Genomic DNA, 13478 nt, shown 5'->3' with positions numbered 1-13478 from the left:
CCTAAATTAAACATACCCCAAAAGTTCTTTTTCAGACTAAGTAATTCCAGTTTGTTGAACTGTACTAATTCATGTGACTTGACTTGCAGTCTCTAATCTGATTGATCCCTCCTAAGTAATTTCATTTATCAAAATCTTTCTGAATAGTCAAACAAAAGGTGGTCTGAGCAGAACAGAGATAAAAATAATACGGGCATGTGCTTATGTTAACACAGCTACAAAGCCCATATCACAGTGTATGAAAATGAGGGCCAGTTTTGAGTTTGTAGGCAACTACAATTCGAAGTCTTCGTCATGTTAACTTCTATAAAATTAAATATTTCCTGCCCTACAATATATAGTTGACTTTTCAAAATCTACATAACATTTCAGTGTGTTGGATTTATGTTGTTCATTTTAGTTTAGTCTACAAAGATTTACTATAAAATAACTAGTGTTCTGATTATGGCTGTCACTGACTTTAGGAATGAACTGAAATAGAGACTGAGTTTTATTCTCTGACGATGTGAGACTATCCTGATCTGACAAAGGAATGAACTAAGAATAATCCTGATTACCAATCTTTATTAAAGGAATTTAAGAATTCTATATTTGGATATTTGGGTTATATAAAAAAAAGTCATCTAATTAAATTTGTATAAAAGGACTTCCAGGCCATTGATACTCAAACAAACAAAGCCAGACCTTTCTTAGGGGATGAAGAAACAAAATTAGGTAAATAGAAGTAAAACACACACATACACAATCAGGCATACAGACCAGTTATTGAAGACCAGTAGATCACAAAGCCTTATTTGTTAACCCTTAACCATTTGTAACTGCAATGCACTGCTCCTTGATGACCACAGGAATTCCTTCAGGAAGAGAACTGAAGCTGCCACTGTGTCACCCTTTCTATCCACTTCAGGTCAGAAACTCATCTCAAGGCTTTAGTAAGAGAATCAATTCCCACACAAAGAGAGTTTGGGGAGATACTGGCTAAGGAAAAATCATTGGACATTTTGTTTGAATTTCTGGGAACTTTTCTATTTTAATTCTAATTGTGGTTGTTAATCTGGGATATGCTCATAAGGAGAAGTTTGAGGAACAAGTACTGCTGTAAAGTAATAGAGGGGATGATGCCTAGGAGGGCAGGCTGGCTGCCAGTCTGTCCCCAACAGTGGTTTTCATTTTGGTGAGTTTTTCTTCACCCATAATCTGAATCACAGCAAATCAATCTCAAAACTGGATCTATTAACGTCAGCAAGACTGGGACCATATACTAAAAGGAGATCCACATTAACCAAGGTCACAGGAGCTGAGGTATATAATCAAAATACTAATCTACTAATCTTCCAAGAGAAATTCAATTACCACATAGACCAGGAACACTTGGGTCAGCCAGACTACCATGTTTTCTCCCTTCAAGGCAGTCACTATGGACCTGAGGGTGACCTCCAGGAGCTAAGAGCAGTCCCCAACTCTTGCTAGCATTAATAGCAAGAGAACAGGATTTCAGTCCTATAGCTGCAAGGGAATGAATTCTGCCAATAACAGGAATGAAAAAAGACCCTGAGCTCCAGATGAGAATTTTGCCAGCCAACACCTTCATTTCAGTTTAAATAGAGAACTCAGCCAGGCTGTCGTGGATTTCTGGCCTACAGAACTGTGAGCTAATAGACATGTTATTTTAGGCTGCCAAATTTGTTAACAGTTCATTAATTTGTTATACAGCAATAGAAAACAAATATACCAATAGACCAGTGATTCTCAAAATGTATTTCCCCAACCAGCATCAGTATTATCCAAAAACTTGTTAGAAATGTAATTTCTTGGGCCACAAGACTTTGGAGGGGTAGAGCCTACCAATCTGTATTTTAACAAGCCTTCCAGTGGAAGCACACTAAAATTTGAGAATTACTGAAGTACAGGATGCTTAAGTAGGCACAGGCAACTTTCACCTTGTGATTTGACCTTGTCTATGCTTCATTAGCTTACCAGCATATTTTCTAACTGATATACTCTTTCTTCGGGATGGAATTCACGCTGTCTAGTTCTCCAGTCATCTTTTTTGCTTTGGCATTATACTCTAAGACGATTGTGTAAATACCCACAGTGATCCAGTACTTGATTCCTAGTTTAACACTCTAAGGAAAAGCCTTACTTCCCTCACTAAATAAGCCATCTCATTGTTGTTCCCCTATGGTGTCTACACTGTACCTAATGTCTAACTCTCTAGTAAAGAATAATGTAATGTACTTAAGCCTTTAATGTTGCCTGTGTGTTGCTACCCAAAATGCTCAATTCATACAAGTCTGATAGTCATTTTCAGACTAGAAGTAAGCATCTTGGCTCACTGGATAAAGAAAATGCATAAGGCATAGTAGAAAGAATCTTGGGCAAGCTGTCAAAAGACTGAGATTCCAGTTTAGGCTCTACCATGGAGCAGCTGTATAATCTTAAGCAAGTCAGCTAAAATCTCAAAGCCTCTTTCCTCATCTGTAAAATGAAGAACTTAAAATGAATGATCTGTAACGTCTCCAGCAGCTAAATCATTGTGTAGCTGTCTCATTCATAGTGCGCTCCTTCTAGATTCAAGACTAATGCCCTGGATGATAAAAGAAAAGATATAAAGTAGCAAATGACGTTGCAAGTGGCCTGGTTTATAGAGTATCTCAGAAGAAGTAGAAAAGATTAGATACCTTTCCATCTCTAGGAAGTTATCTTTGGGATTAAAGAAAAATTAATTTCAATGACATACTAATTTTCAAAATTAGAGGGTAACCAAAACTAAGTTGAAGGTTTAAATTAAAATTACTCAATGCCACTTTATGAGTAAGGGAACAGGGGTGCCTGGGTGGCTCAGCTGGTTAAGCATCCAGCTCTTGATTTCGGCTCAGGTCATGATCTCATCGTTCATGAGATCGGGCCCCATGTCAGGCTCTGTGCAGACAGAGTAGAGCCTGCTTGGGATTCTCTCTCTGCCCCTCCCCTGCTCACACTCTCTCTTTCTCTCGCAAAATAAATAAACATTTTTAGATCAAAAAAATTCTTTTAAAGAGTAAGGGAATAACTTACTAAGAGCTGTATATTTAATATCAGGTTCATTTCATGTGAGAATAGAGATATAGAGCAGGATCTATAAGCCCTTTATTAATGAAACCTGTACGTCTGCCATATTCAATCTGGAAATTACAGAAAATTTGATTGCTGAAAAACTTGACTCTTGTGATCTAATTATATTTCCTCAGATTACCTTTTCTAAAAGTTTATTTCTCTGAGTAAGAATCTAAAACAGAGAGTGGGAAACAAATAGGATTAAACTTCTAATGGAATTATGTTTAATCTTCTAAAGGAAGAATCTGGGAACAACCAATACCAGGCCCATATTCTAACTTGCAAATAAAACCATTTTTGCAAGGTTTCAACATTTCTCTTAATAGTCTTTGGTCCCAGTGATTCTACCAAGTGATTTACCAGCAGTAAAAAGAATTTTCACTTTAAAGTTAAGATAAAGAATTTGTTTAGGTTTTTTAAATTGAGTCATACATTCATTTTTACATTCAGTTCAATAGATATTCGTTGATCATCTACCATACTCTCCAAGCTTTATGCTAGCAACCTGGGAATAAGCAGCCTCGTACCTATACTCAAGGAGCTTATATGCCTGGGATAGCCAGACTAATTAATAGGCAATTCTATCAATAGATACAATGAAAGCTCAAAAATTCAAATCTAAATCTGATTATAGATCAAAGGAAAGGACAACAATCAGTTCTATTTAACCTTGTAACAGATGATAAATCACCATCTCTAGGTGTTAAAGTAATAGTTGAAAGCAACATATTCTTCCTGTCATGATGATATGAACGTAAGCAGAATACTTCTTTGGTACTTATGGTTCTCCAAGGATGAAAAGCACTAAGGCATGTATATGTGTTGTAATGTGCAATTGTCATTTATGCCTCCTATTATTATGCAGTGCAACTAACCTTAGAAAACGGGCCCCCTTTTTTCCTCCTGTTCATACAACTCAAGGCCACCGTTCCCTGTATAAGTTCAATATTCATTCAGTAGAAATGTAATGAATACTCTCTGTGTCCCAGAATTATGGTAGGCCCTGAGGAAATACAGATGGAGGGCAAGTCATGTCTCCATGGAATCTGCATGGAGAAATCTGCATCTAATAGTAGAAACAACTATAACAACAAGTCATTGGAATAATGTGTAAATAATCCTAGCAGAGATGAGGAAGTGAAAAGACCTTCTTATTGGAAGAAAGTAGGTGGACTGAGGTATGTGCTTGATCTATGGCTACATTCAAGGGAGAGGGTGCAAAAAGGAATAAGACAAAATCTCTACCTTAACTTCAGAGGTAGATGTGGAGAGAAGTGAACAAATATTTCAGAGGCAGATTGAGATTTATGATAAGTGCTTTTATGGGAGTGGAAAGTGCTTTGAAAGAGCAGAGCAGGGAAGACTTTTCTTTGCACAAGGCATTGAAGAAGGCTTCACAAAGAAGGTGGTATTTGAGGTGGCTCATTGGCTTATACTCTGGAAGGTTCTATTTATACCAGCAGACATAAATGATTTCAGTTCTGAAGAGGTGCTTTTAGACTTTCTCTTCCTTTAAAGCCTTGATAGAGAAACTGCAATAAGCAAATATATTTGAATCCACCCAAACACCTTGACATTCTCATTCCACACATTTCACACATGGTATCTTTTATGTCTGGGAAAGTAGACTAGGAAATGGTTCAAATACCCCAGGGCCTCAAAACATATACGTTGGAAAGTGTACCTAATTTCCAAAAAAGGTCGAGTTGCAAAAGAATCCATTTTGATTGGAAAACAAGCTGTTCACTGCTGGGTATGGAGCAGCTGCTGCAGCAGAGGCACAAGGGAAGTAAAAGGCACCTCTGCTGTCAGGAAAGGCCTTGTGCAGCCTCTTGTTCAGACCAGCAGCAATCTCATACTGACCAGAATGGCACATGTAAAACCCATTTGTGGGGTGGAGAGGTAGGTCGAGTTTGATACAGTTGTTCAAAGGAGTGGAACACTCCTGACTGCTGCTTCTAATCTTTGCTGACAGTGATTTGGGACTGGAAGACTTGAATACAGAATAATCCATAAAGAAGGAAAGGAATTTTGCAACTGCTCAGTGTGAGTTGCTTTCTGGCACACATAAGAGTTAAATGGCTGCCCCAGAAAAATTATATGCACAACAATAGAACCAAAGTAGTGAAAGTGGTCAAGAAATTAGGCCATGCTAACTAAAAGCTAAGTATGAATATTTAAAAGCTAATAGAAAGAATGATGATCTGGGGGCTACTACAGGAAAATAACAGTATTATCATCAGCCCAAAGAAACTGCATCGCTCAAAGACATAGATGTATGAATTCAATCTCCATTACAGTTATGCAGCCAAGTTATTCACATCAGATCTAGCACCTGAGAAGTCACGGGGGAACACCACGTTGAATGAGATAGAGTGTGCGTCAACATAAATACTGATAGTCATTATGAAGATCAGATATGGGCGTGTCTTGCTTTGACTTCACAGGTATTATTTCAGTAACTTTTATAGACTCTTTACATATGATCCTAGAGTATCATGGTGCCTTATTCTATTTATTACACTTGCAAATGACACCAAAGAATGGGCTTTGATGGAACCACAGTTCTAAGAACAGAGACTACCATCAAATTTCATGGCAGATTATGTGATATTTAAGATCGACTGTCTCATCATCCAAAAAGAGGTTAACCTTTAAAAATAAATCCCTCAAATATGTAAATGGTTCCAATCTCTCCAGAAGTGAGGCATTTTTGACTTTCCCCAGGCATATCCGATCCTCTTAGTAATCAAGTTGACTAAATCCAAACTGTACAGATTATCCCTACAGACCTGGGTATGCGCCCTTTAACCAAAGTGCACCGCCACTGCTCACATTTTCGCTCAGCCTGCATGCTCTGTGACTTGTATTCATCAAGCCCCAGTTCTAAGAGTTATCAGACTCAGTCCACATTTAGCGGAACAGAGGGCACTGAGAATCACACAGTCAGCTACCGACCAACGACTGCATGTGCTTTTTCCATTGCATCTTTTCTTCCAGCTCTCATGGAAACAAGCATTGCCACAGCCTCTGGATGAGCCAGCAGAGCCCAGTCATCTGGCAACCATGACCGGTCTCTGGCATCTGAGAAGAACATCAACGAAAGAAAATGAGAGGATAAAAAAAAGAAGTGAACACAGACAGTTCATTTCTCCCCTTCTTAAATTCTGCAGTTCCACTTGCCTGACTCGACATTAATTTTGTTTTGAATGCTATATAAATTAATGTTGGAGCCCTATCCAGTTTTCAGACCTCTTTGCTGTATGCCTAGAATAGGGCTCAGTAATGTTACTGCTGGCATGAGGGCTCCATAAAGCTGACAGCTCACTGACATAATATTTTAAATAAGGGTATAACTCTCATCCATAATGACATTCTGTGGGAAAATTTTGCTTTGTCGCCTGTTTGTCATGAGAACTTGAGAAAGTTACATAATCTCTTTCAATTGTACCTTTATCTCAGCATTAAAATGAGAGCAAGAAAACCTGTCTTCTTTTTTATTATTATTAACTGCAAGGGCTATTGATTATTTAAGATGAACAAAAACTATTTGCAAACTAATGGACATCAAGGAGCTACTCCACTGTTTTACCTTAGGAAACACTCTTATAAGGCCTCAAAGAACAGAAATGTCACAGTTGTGTGACCTCTGAGTTCTCTGCTAGTTGTCTTAATGACCTTATGGCAATGCATTTGGTGTTCCCTATTAAGCAAGACATTGGTCTTATATATATACGTGTGTGTGTGTGTGTGTGTGTGTGTGTGTGTGTGTGTGTGTGTGTGTGTATGTGGGGAAAAAAAAGTATCCTTGCATGAAAAACAATACAGTGTAGTAGGTAAAAGCACAGACTGGAATGAAATTCTTCTACAGACAAACTGTGTTGTCTTGATTAAATAAATTACTTAACCTCCTTGTTTTGGAAGACAATGTTATTGCCTCATAAGGCTTTGGGAAGAATTACACCCAGTTAGAACTCACAAAGTGCTTAGAACAGTGCCTAGAATGTAGTTAGCATTCACAGTACAGGTGCTTGTGAATACTGCCAGTCCAGGGACCTCACCAAACCAGTACTTGTTCACATCAATTTTTAATTGGCAGGTTTTTAGGCCATATAAATGGTTTAAATGTCTAGCCCTAAACCCACATTGGGCAAGTTTTGTATAGAAATTCTCACGAGGGCAGAGATTTTTGTTGCCCAGTGTCTAGAATGGTGCCTAGTAAAGAATAGGCACTCGATAAATATTTGTTGAATGAATGTATGAATGGGAGACCCCCCTCCACACCCACACCCACACCCACACACCTCTTCCCCCAATCCATCCAGAGCCATAGCTGAGAAGAGCAGGTCTCCTACTTCAGGGGCACTTTTCCCTAGTTTGCCCATTTTGGTCATCACCCTTTGGAGTCTCAGCTACAAGCAGGAGGCTCCCATTTACTCTTTTATCCTGCTCACGCTCCAGCTTTATCTTCTATCCCCTTAACTCGGAGTGTGCCATGGGCCCATCAGAACCCTGACTCCAGTTCACCAAGGACCGGCAGCTGCTCTCAGGGGAAAATCCTTCCAAATATTTTTCTTCTGAGAAATGTTGTTTTTTCAGTGATTTCTGGCCAACACTTACTTTTCTTACTTTATCTCCAGATGAACCATGCTTCAAAAAGACAGATTTTACATTTTAACCAGAATTTTTAGGTATAATGTACTCATCTTCTATCAGATTGCTAGAAGTAGAATTCTCTATAACCATTTCTTTAAAATGGAAAGAATAGGTTATAAGAAAGTTAAGGCCTCTGAGTTTTGTCATTATGTCTTTAACCCTTGGAAGTTAGAGTTTTTTCTTTTGTGTTCCAGATTAGAACACATTATCTCATAGATTAACAACACTAGCTATAACTTATTGAGTACTCCTGTGCACCAGGCATTACACATATATTATCTCTAGTCATTACCGTAACTTTGCAAGTATTCTTTATTAGCTTTATTTTAAAAGTGAAGAAACTGAAAGCCAGAGCATTTATGAAACTTTTCTAATAATTCAAAGTAGTAAGAAGTTGTAGCAAACAAGTATTATGGCACATGCCTACCCATATTCCTCTAAGAGATGTTATTTTACCCTGTTAAGGGGTAGCAGCCATGGTTTATATCATATGATCCTACCACCATGTCCCTGTCACCTGGATGAAAGGTACTGAATTGACCTAAGAATACACAATTTATAGGTTAGTTAGTGCCCTCCGACAAAACTAAACATTGATCTGGGCCAATCCCCCTTTTTCACAAGAACTTTGCTAGTGGTGGATTATCTCAGTCAAAATTTCCTTTAAAAAGTTAAGTGTTAGGAAAAACAAAAAGTTACGAAGTTCTAAATGGTCAGAGTCTTGAGAACAAGTGACAAAGGGCTTTATTTTTCAGCCTTCTGACACATTTATCTTTGTAAATTCAGTGTTTCCTATTTAAATAAGAAAAATGGGGCACCTGGGTGTCTCAGTCAGTTAAGCACAGGACTTCAGCTCAGGTCATGATCTTGCGGTCTGTGGGTTCGAGCCCTGCTTCAGGCTCTGTGCTGATAGTTCAGAGCCTGGAATCTGCTTCAGATTCTGTGTCTCCCTCTCCCTCTCTCTGCCCCTTTCCCACTCACTCACTCACTCTCTCTGTCTCTCTGTCTCTCTCTCAAAATGAATAAACATTAAAAAAAAATTTTTAGTAAGAGGGGCACCTGGGTGGCTCAGTCAGTTGGGCATCCGACTTCGGCTCAGGTCATGATCCCGTTGGTTCGTGGGTTCGAGCCCCACATAGGGCTCAGAGCCTGGAGCCTGCTTTGGATTCTGTGTCTCCCTTTCTCTGTGTGTTCCTCCCCTGCTCGTGATCTGCCTATCTCCCTCAAAAATAAATAAACATTAAAAAAAATTTTAATAAGAAAAATAACCTAATTGGAAGTGCTTAAGGAACAATACAATAACTTCTATTATAAAATTATTCCACTTCTTTCTTAAATCTCAAGTATTTATGAGGAAAGGGGAAAAAAGAGGCACAATTTTTAAAAATTTCCCTGTTTGGAATTGGTTAACTTTAAAGCACTTATAGTTTTGACACAGTCCCTTATTGTACTAGAAGGAGCTCAAGTCAATTGTAGCACTGAAAAAAAATGTGCTCATTGCCTTTAATAATACTAATCCATCCACTTATATACATTTGGTGAGCACCTACTGTGCTCTTAGAATTGTGCTGGGAGCTAGGAAATACAATGGTGAACAAAGCAAACTTGGTTCTTGCCTTCATAGTATTTATGTTCTAACAGGGAAAAGACATCAAACAAATTGCACAAATAATTACAGTAGCAAATAGTGCTAAAAAAGGGAAATAAGATATCTAATAGAAGGACTAGATAATGAAGAACTAGCACAAAAATATGAATATTACAGATATATCTCACTCATTATAGATACAAAATTTTAGGGGTGCCTGGGTGGCTCAGTCGGTTAAGCGTCCGACTTCAGCTCAGGTCACGATCTCGCGGTCCGTGAGTTCGAGCCCCGCGTCGGGCTCTGGGCTGATGGCTCAGAGTCTGGAGCCTGCTTCTGATTCTGTGTCTCCCTCTCTCTCTGCCCCTCCCCCGTTCATGCTCTGTCTCTGTCTCAAAAATAAATAAATGTTAAAAAAAATTTTTTTTTAATTTTTAATAAAATTAGGAAAAAGAATCCACCTTGTAGCACCTTGAAAGAATAATCACCATGACCAAATGGGGTTCATATAGGAATATAAGGATAATTCAATATTAAGAAATCTGATAATTCAATATTAAGAAATCTGATAATTCAATATTAAGAAATCATATTAGAACATCAAAAGAGGCAAATTATATATATATATAAAAGAGGTAATCTATATTACATATATCACGTATAATAGACATGATAGAAGGCATTTTATAAAATTCACCAAATTCTTGACTAAAATTCTTAATTCAATAAGAGTATGTATTTTTATTAACTGCTTACTACATTCCAGGCAGTTTTCTAAGCACTTTAATGAGTTTTAACTCATCTAATACTTCCAAAAACCCTACAGGCAATATTATGGCCAAATCATACAAGGCCTCAGAGGCCTTGCTGAAGATTTTGGATGGTTTCATAAGGACAATGGGAAGCCACTGAAAGGGTGAAGCAGAAGAAGGATGTAATCAGGTTTGCATTTTACAAAAGATCACACTACCAACAATAGAGAGTACAAGAGCAGATATGCAGCAACCAAGTAGAAAGCTATTAGAGTAGTCCTACTGATTAACAGAAACATTGGACCTGCCAAGTTAAAAACCTGGGAAATTATTAAAAATTTAACTGGGGAGAGCTACTAAGAGTTATTGAACAGTGAGATAATACATGTACAGACGTAATTTAGGTGAGTTGGAAGGGGGAAGAGAGAAGTAGTGAGAACAGTTAGGAAATGACTGCAATGTAGATAAGGCAGTCATTCTGGGTAATGAGACTCTGAACTAAGCTGATGGCAGAACAAATGGAAGGTAGATAGAGATACAAGAGACTGTCAGCACCGGGGAAAAAACTCCCTGAGCTCCATATACACCTGCACCATGCTTATGGATAGTTTTGTTGCTTTCATGCACTTTGAGCTCCTTTGTGCCTAAGCATATCTTACTCTTCTTTTTATTGCAGCAATCAGCACAAATTAGGCACATGGTAGGGTCACAACAAGTCAAATAAATGAAAGAATAAACAAGACAGAATAAAAAAGATAAGAAATAACAAATGTTGGTGAGGACACAGAGAAAAGAAGTGCCCTCTTGCACTACTGGTGGGAATGTAAATTGGTGCATGCACTGTGGAAAACAGGGAGGAAGTTCCTCAAAAAATTAAAAATAGAAATACTATATGATCCAGTAATTCCACTACTGGGTATTTACCTAAAGAATACAAAAGCACTAATTCTAAAAGATATATGCATCCCTATGTTTACTGCAGCATTATTTACAATAGCCAACCCAGTGGAAGCAACCCAGTGTCCATCCACAAATGAATGGAAAAAAAAAGATGTGGTATGTATGTGTGTGTGCACGCGCACACACACACACACACACACACACACACACACACACACAATGGAATATTACTCAGCCATAAAAGGAGTGGGATCTTGCCATCTGCAACAACATGGATGAATTTAAAGGGTAAAATGCTAAGGGAAATAAGTCAGACAAATACCTTATGATTTCATTTATATGTGGAACCTTTTAAAAACCAAACGAAAACAAAGGAAATGAACAAAGAAACAAAACAAACAGACTCATAAATACAGAGAACTGGTGGATGTCAGAGGGGAAGTGAGGGGGGGAGGATGGGAAAAATAGATAAAGGAAATTAAGAGATACAAATGTCCAGTATTCAAATAAAGTCATGGAGATAAGAAGTACAGCATAGGGACAACAATATTTTAATAATGTTGTATGGGGAAAGGTGGTGACTACACAGCTCAGTGAGAACTGAGTAGTGTATAGACTTGTTGCATCAATATGTTGTATACCTGAAACTAATATAAAGCTGTATGTTAATTATACTCCAATTAAAAAAAAAACCTCAAATACAGGAAAAAAAACAAACCCCAAATACATAGACAAGTAATTTGAACAAAGTGGTGTTCCATCAACTCTTCTACTGTATTATAGACTATAAAATAAAGCTAGGGGGAAAAAAAAGAATGGGCAAGACAATGACAACATGGATATTTTGGGAATCACATTCAGAGTCTATGGCTCTTTCCTTTTTTTTTTTTTTTTTTTTTTTTTTTTTTTTTTTTTTTTGCAAGGGTGGGGAGGGAGGTGGGATGTGGTCTTTTTTTTTTAAATGTCCTCATTGGGAACTGTCACAAATTGGGAGAGACCAAGGACACACGACAACAAAATGAAGTAGTGTGGGATCCTGGATTGCATCCTAAAGCACAAAAAATATTAGTAGGGAAAACTAGAAAAATTTAAATAATGTCCGTAGATTAACAAATATTGATGTTGATATTGATCTTGATACCTGTACTGTGTATCTAACTGTACTAACTTAAGTTAGATGTTTGCATTAAGAGAAGCTGGGTGAAGGATATACAGTAACTCTCTGTACTATTTTTACCACTCTTTTTTTAAGTGTAAATTATTTCAAAATAAGAAGTTAAAAAATAAATACCTTTGTTGATGGCAAATCTTTCTTTTCTTTTTTTTTTTAAAGTATAGAACGGAATGACAACAAAAGAAAAATTTAGTGCAGAACAAAGGCTGGTGAAAAGGTCAGTAATCTTTCTGGGTAGTAAGTTTCTTTGCAAGAGGAGGAGCTGATTAAAAAAACATGGTATGACTTTAAGTAAATATGAGACTGTTTTCCCTTACAGTTCATAAATGGCCTCTAAAGGCAATTCAAAAGGACAAATCCTAAAAATATTTTTTGCAATGACAGCATTGTTGGATTAGTATAAAGAATGGCTACATTGAAGAACAGCAGTTTGGTATATTTATTTTCAAAAAATCACTCTTCATTACCTTCTGGTCACACCTCAGGGTGTTTTAGCAGTTTCTGTGCACTCAGTAAGTAAAAGTTAATTGAATGCAATAATTTATCATGTCTCCTGCTTTCTAATGTAGTAGCCACATCATTTTTTAAACCTCTTCTGTTATGGAAGATCTTGTTTTACCTTTTTGAGGTTGTGAGCAAATTTATTACTCTTTAGCAGAAATTTGCTATTCTTTGCTGGGGGGGGGGGGGCGGTAGGAAAGTACAAAGAGAAACAGAGTGACAGAGAGAGCAGCCAACAGGCAGTGTGTAGCCAACAAGGTCAGCTCTCCCAGTCACACCTCTATTGGTCTCATTGTGTATTCTCTCTCCATCAATGCTGAGCATCCACTGGAAATATTCACCAATCTGTTGGTCGTGACTTATGCAGTATTTTATGAAGAATTTAAAACTCCGGACCTATCCATGCGTTAATAAGCTCGGATATTCATTCATTAGAATTTGTGTTGGAAGGTCTTTAAGCCACATAACCAAAAAATAAAAGAAAATCATATATAAAATTACATAAACAATTATGCAAACAGGCACTATATCAAGTCTATAACAAAACAGAAGCATTTTATTTATTTCCCTGATGAACCAATGTGGTAGAGGCTATAGGCCCACACCTTAGAATCAACGTCTTAATTTTTGTCACTCTTCTTTTGCCACTTAATTTGCCTACATTTTGCCCGTCTTGCTTATAAAACAGATGTAATAACATTGTTACCTTCCAGGGAACTTATGTAAATCAATGAATATGGCTATAAAACATTTTGCAAACATGAAGTGCTACGTACTTACTAATTCCTTGACTGTGCTCATTATATTGCCCACT

General features: G+C 37.5%; 1 protein-coding gene and 1 pseudogene across 11 annotated transcripts in view; one reads left to right on the top strand and one right to left on the bottom strand.

Annotated features, from left to right (window-relative positions):
• RAD51B (RAD51 paralog B) overlaps nt 1–13478 on the bottom strand; it is a 687198-nt gene that overhangs the window by 434592 nt on the left and 239128 nt on the right. The gene's annotated exons all lie outside the window — the stretch shown is intronic.
• LOC123385916 overlaps nt 4852–13478 on the top strand; it is a 201651-nt pseudogene continuing 193024 nt past the window's right edge.

The sequence above is a fragment of the Felis catus genome, chromosome B3 (assembly GCF_018350175.1).
Source record: "Felis catus isolate Fca126 chromosome B3, F.catus_Fca126_mat1.0, whole genome shotgun sequence".
In the NCBI taxonomy this organism is placed as follows: Eukaryota; Metazoa; Chordata; class Mammalia; order Carnivora; family Felidae; genus Felis; species Felis catus.
This window is presented reverse-complemented; position numbering and strand designations above follow the sequence as displayed.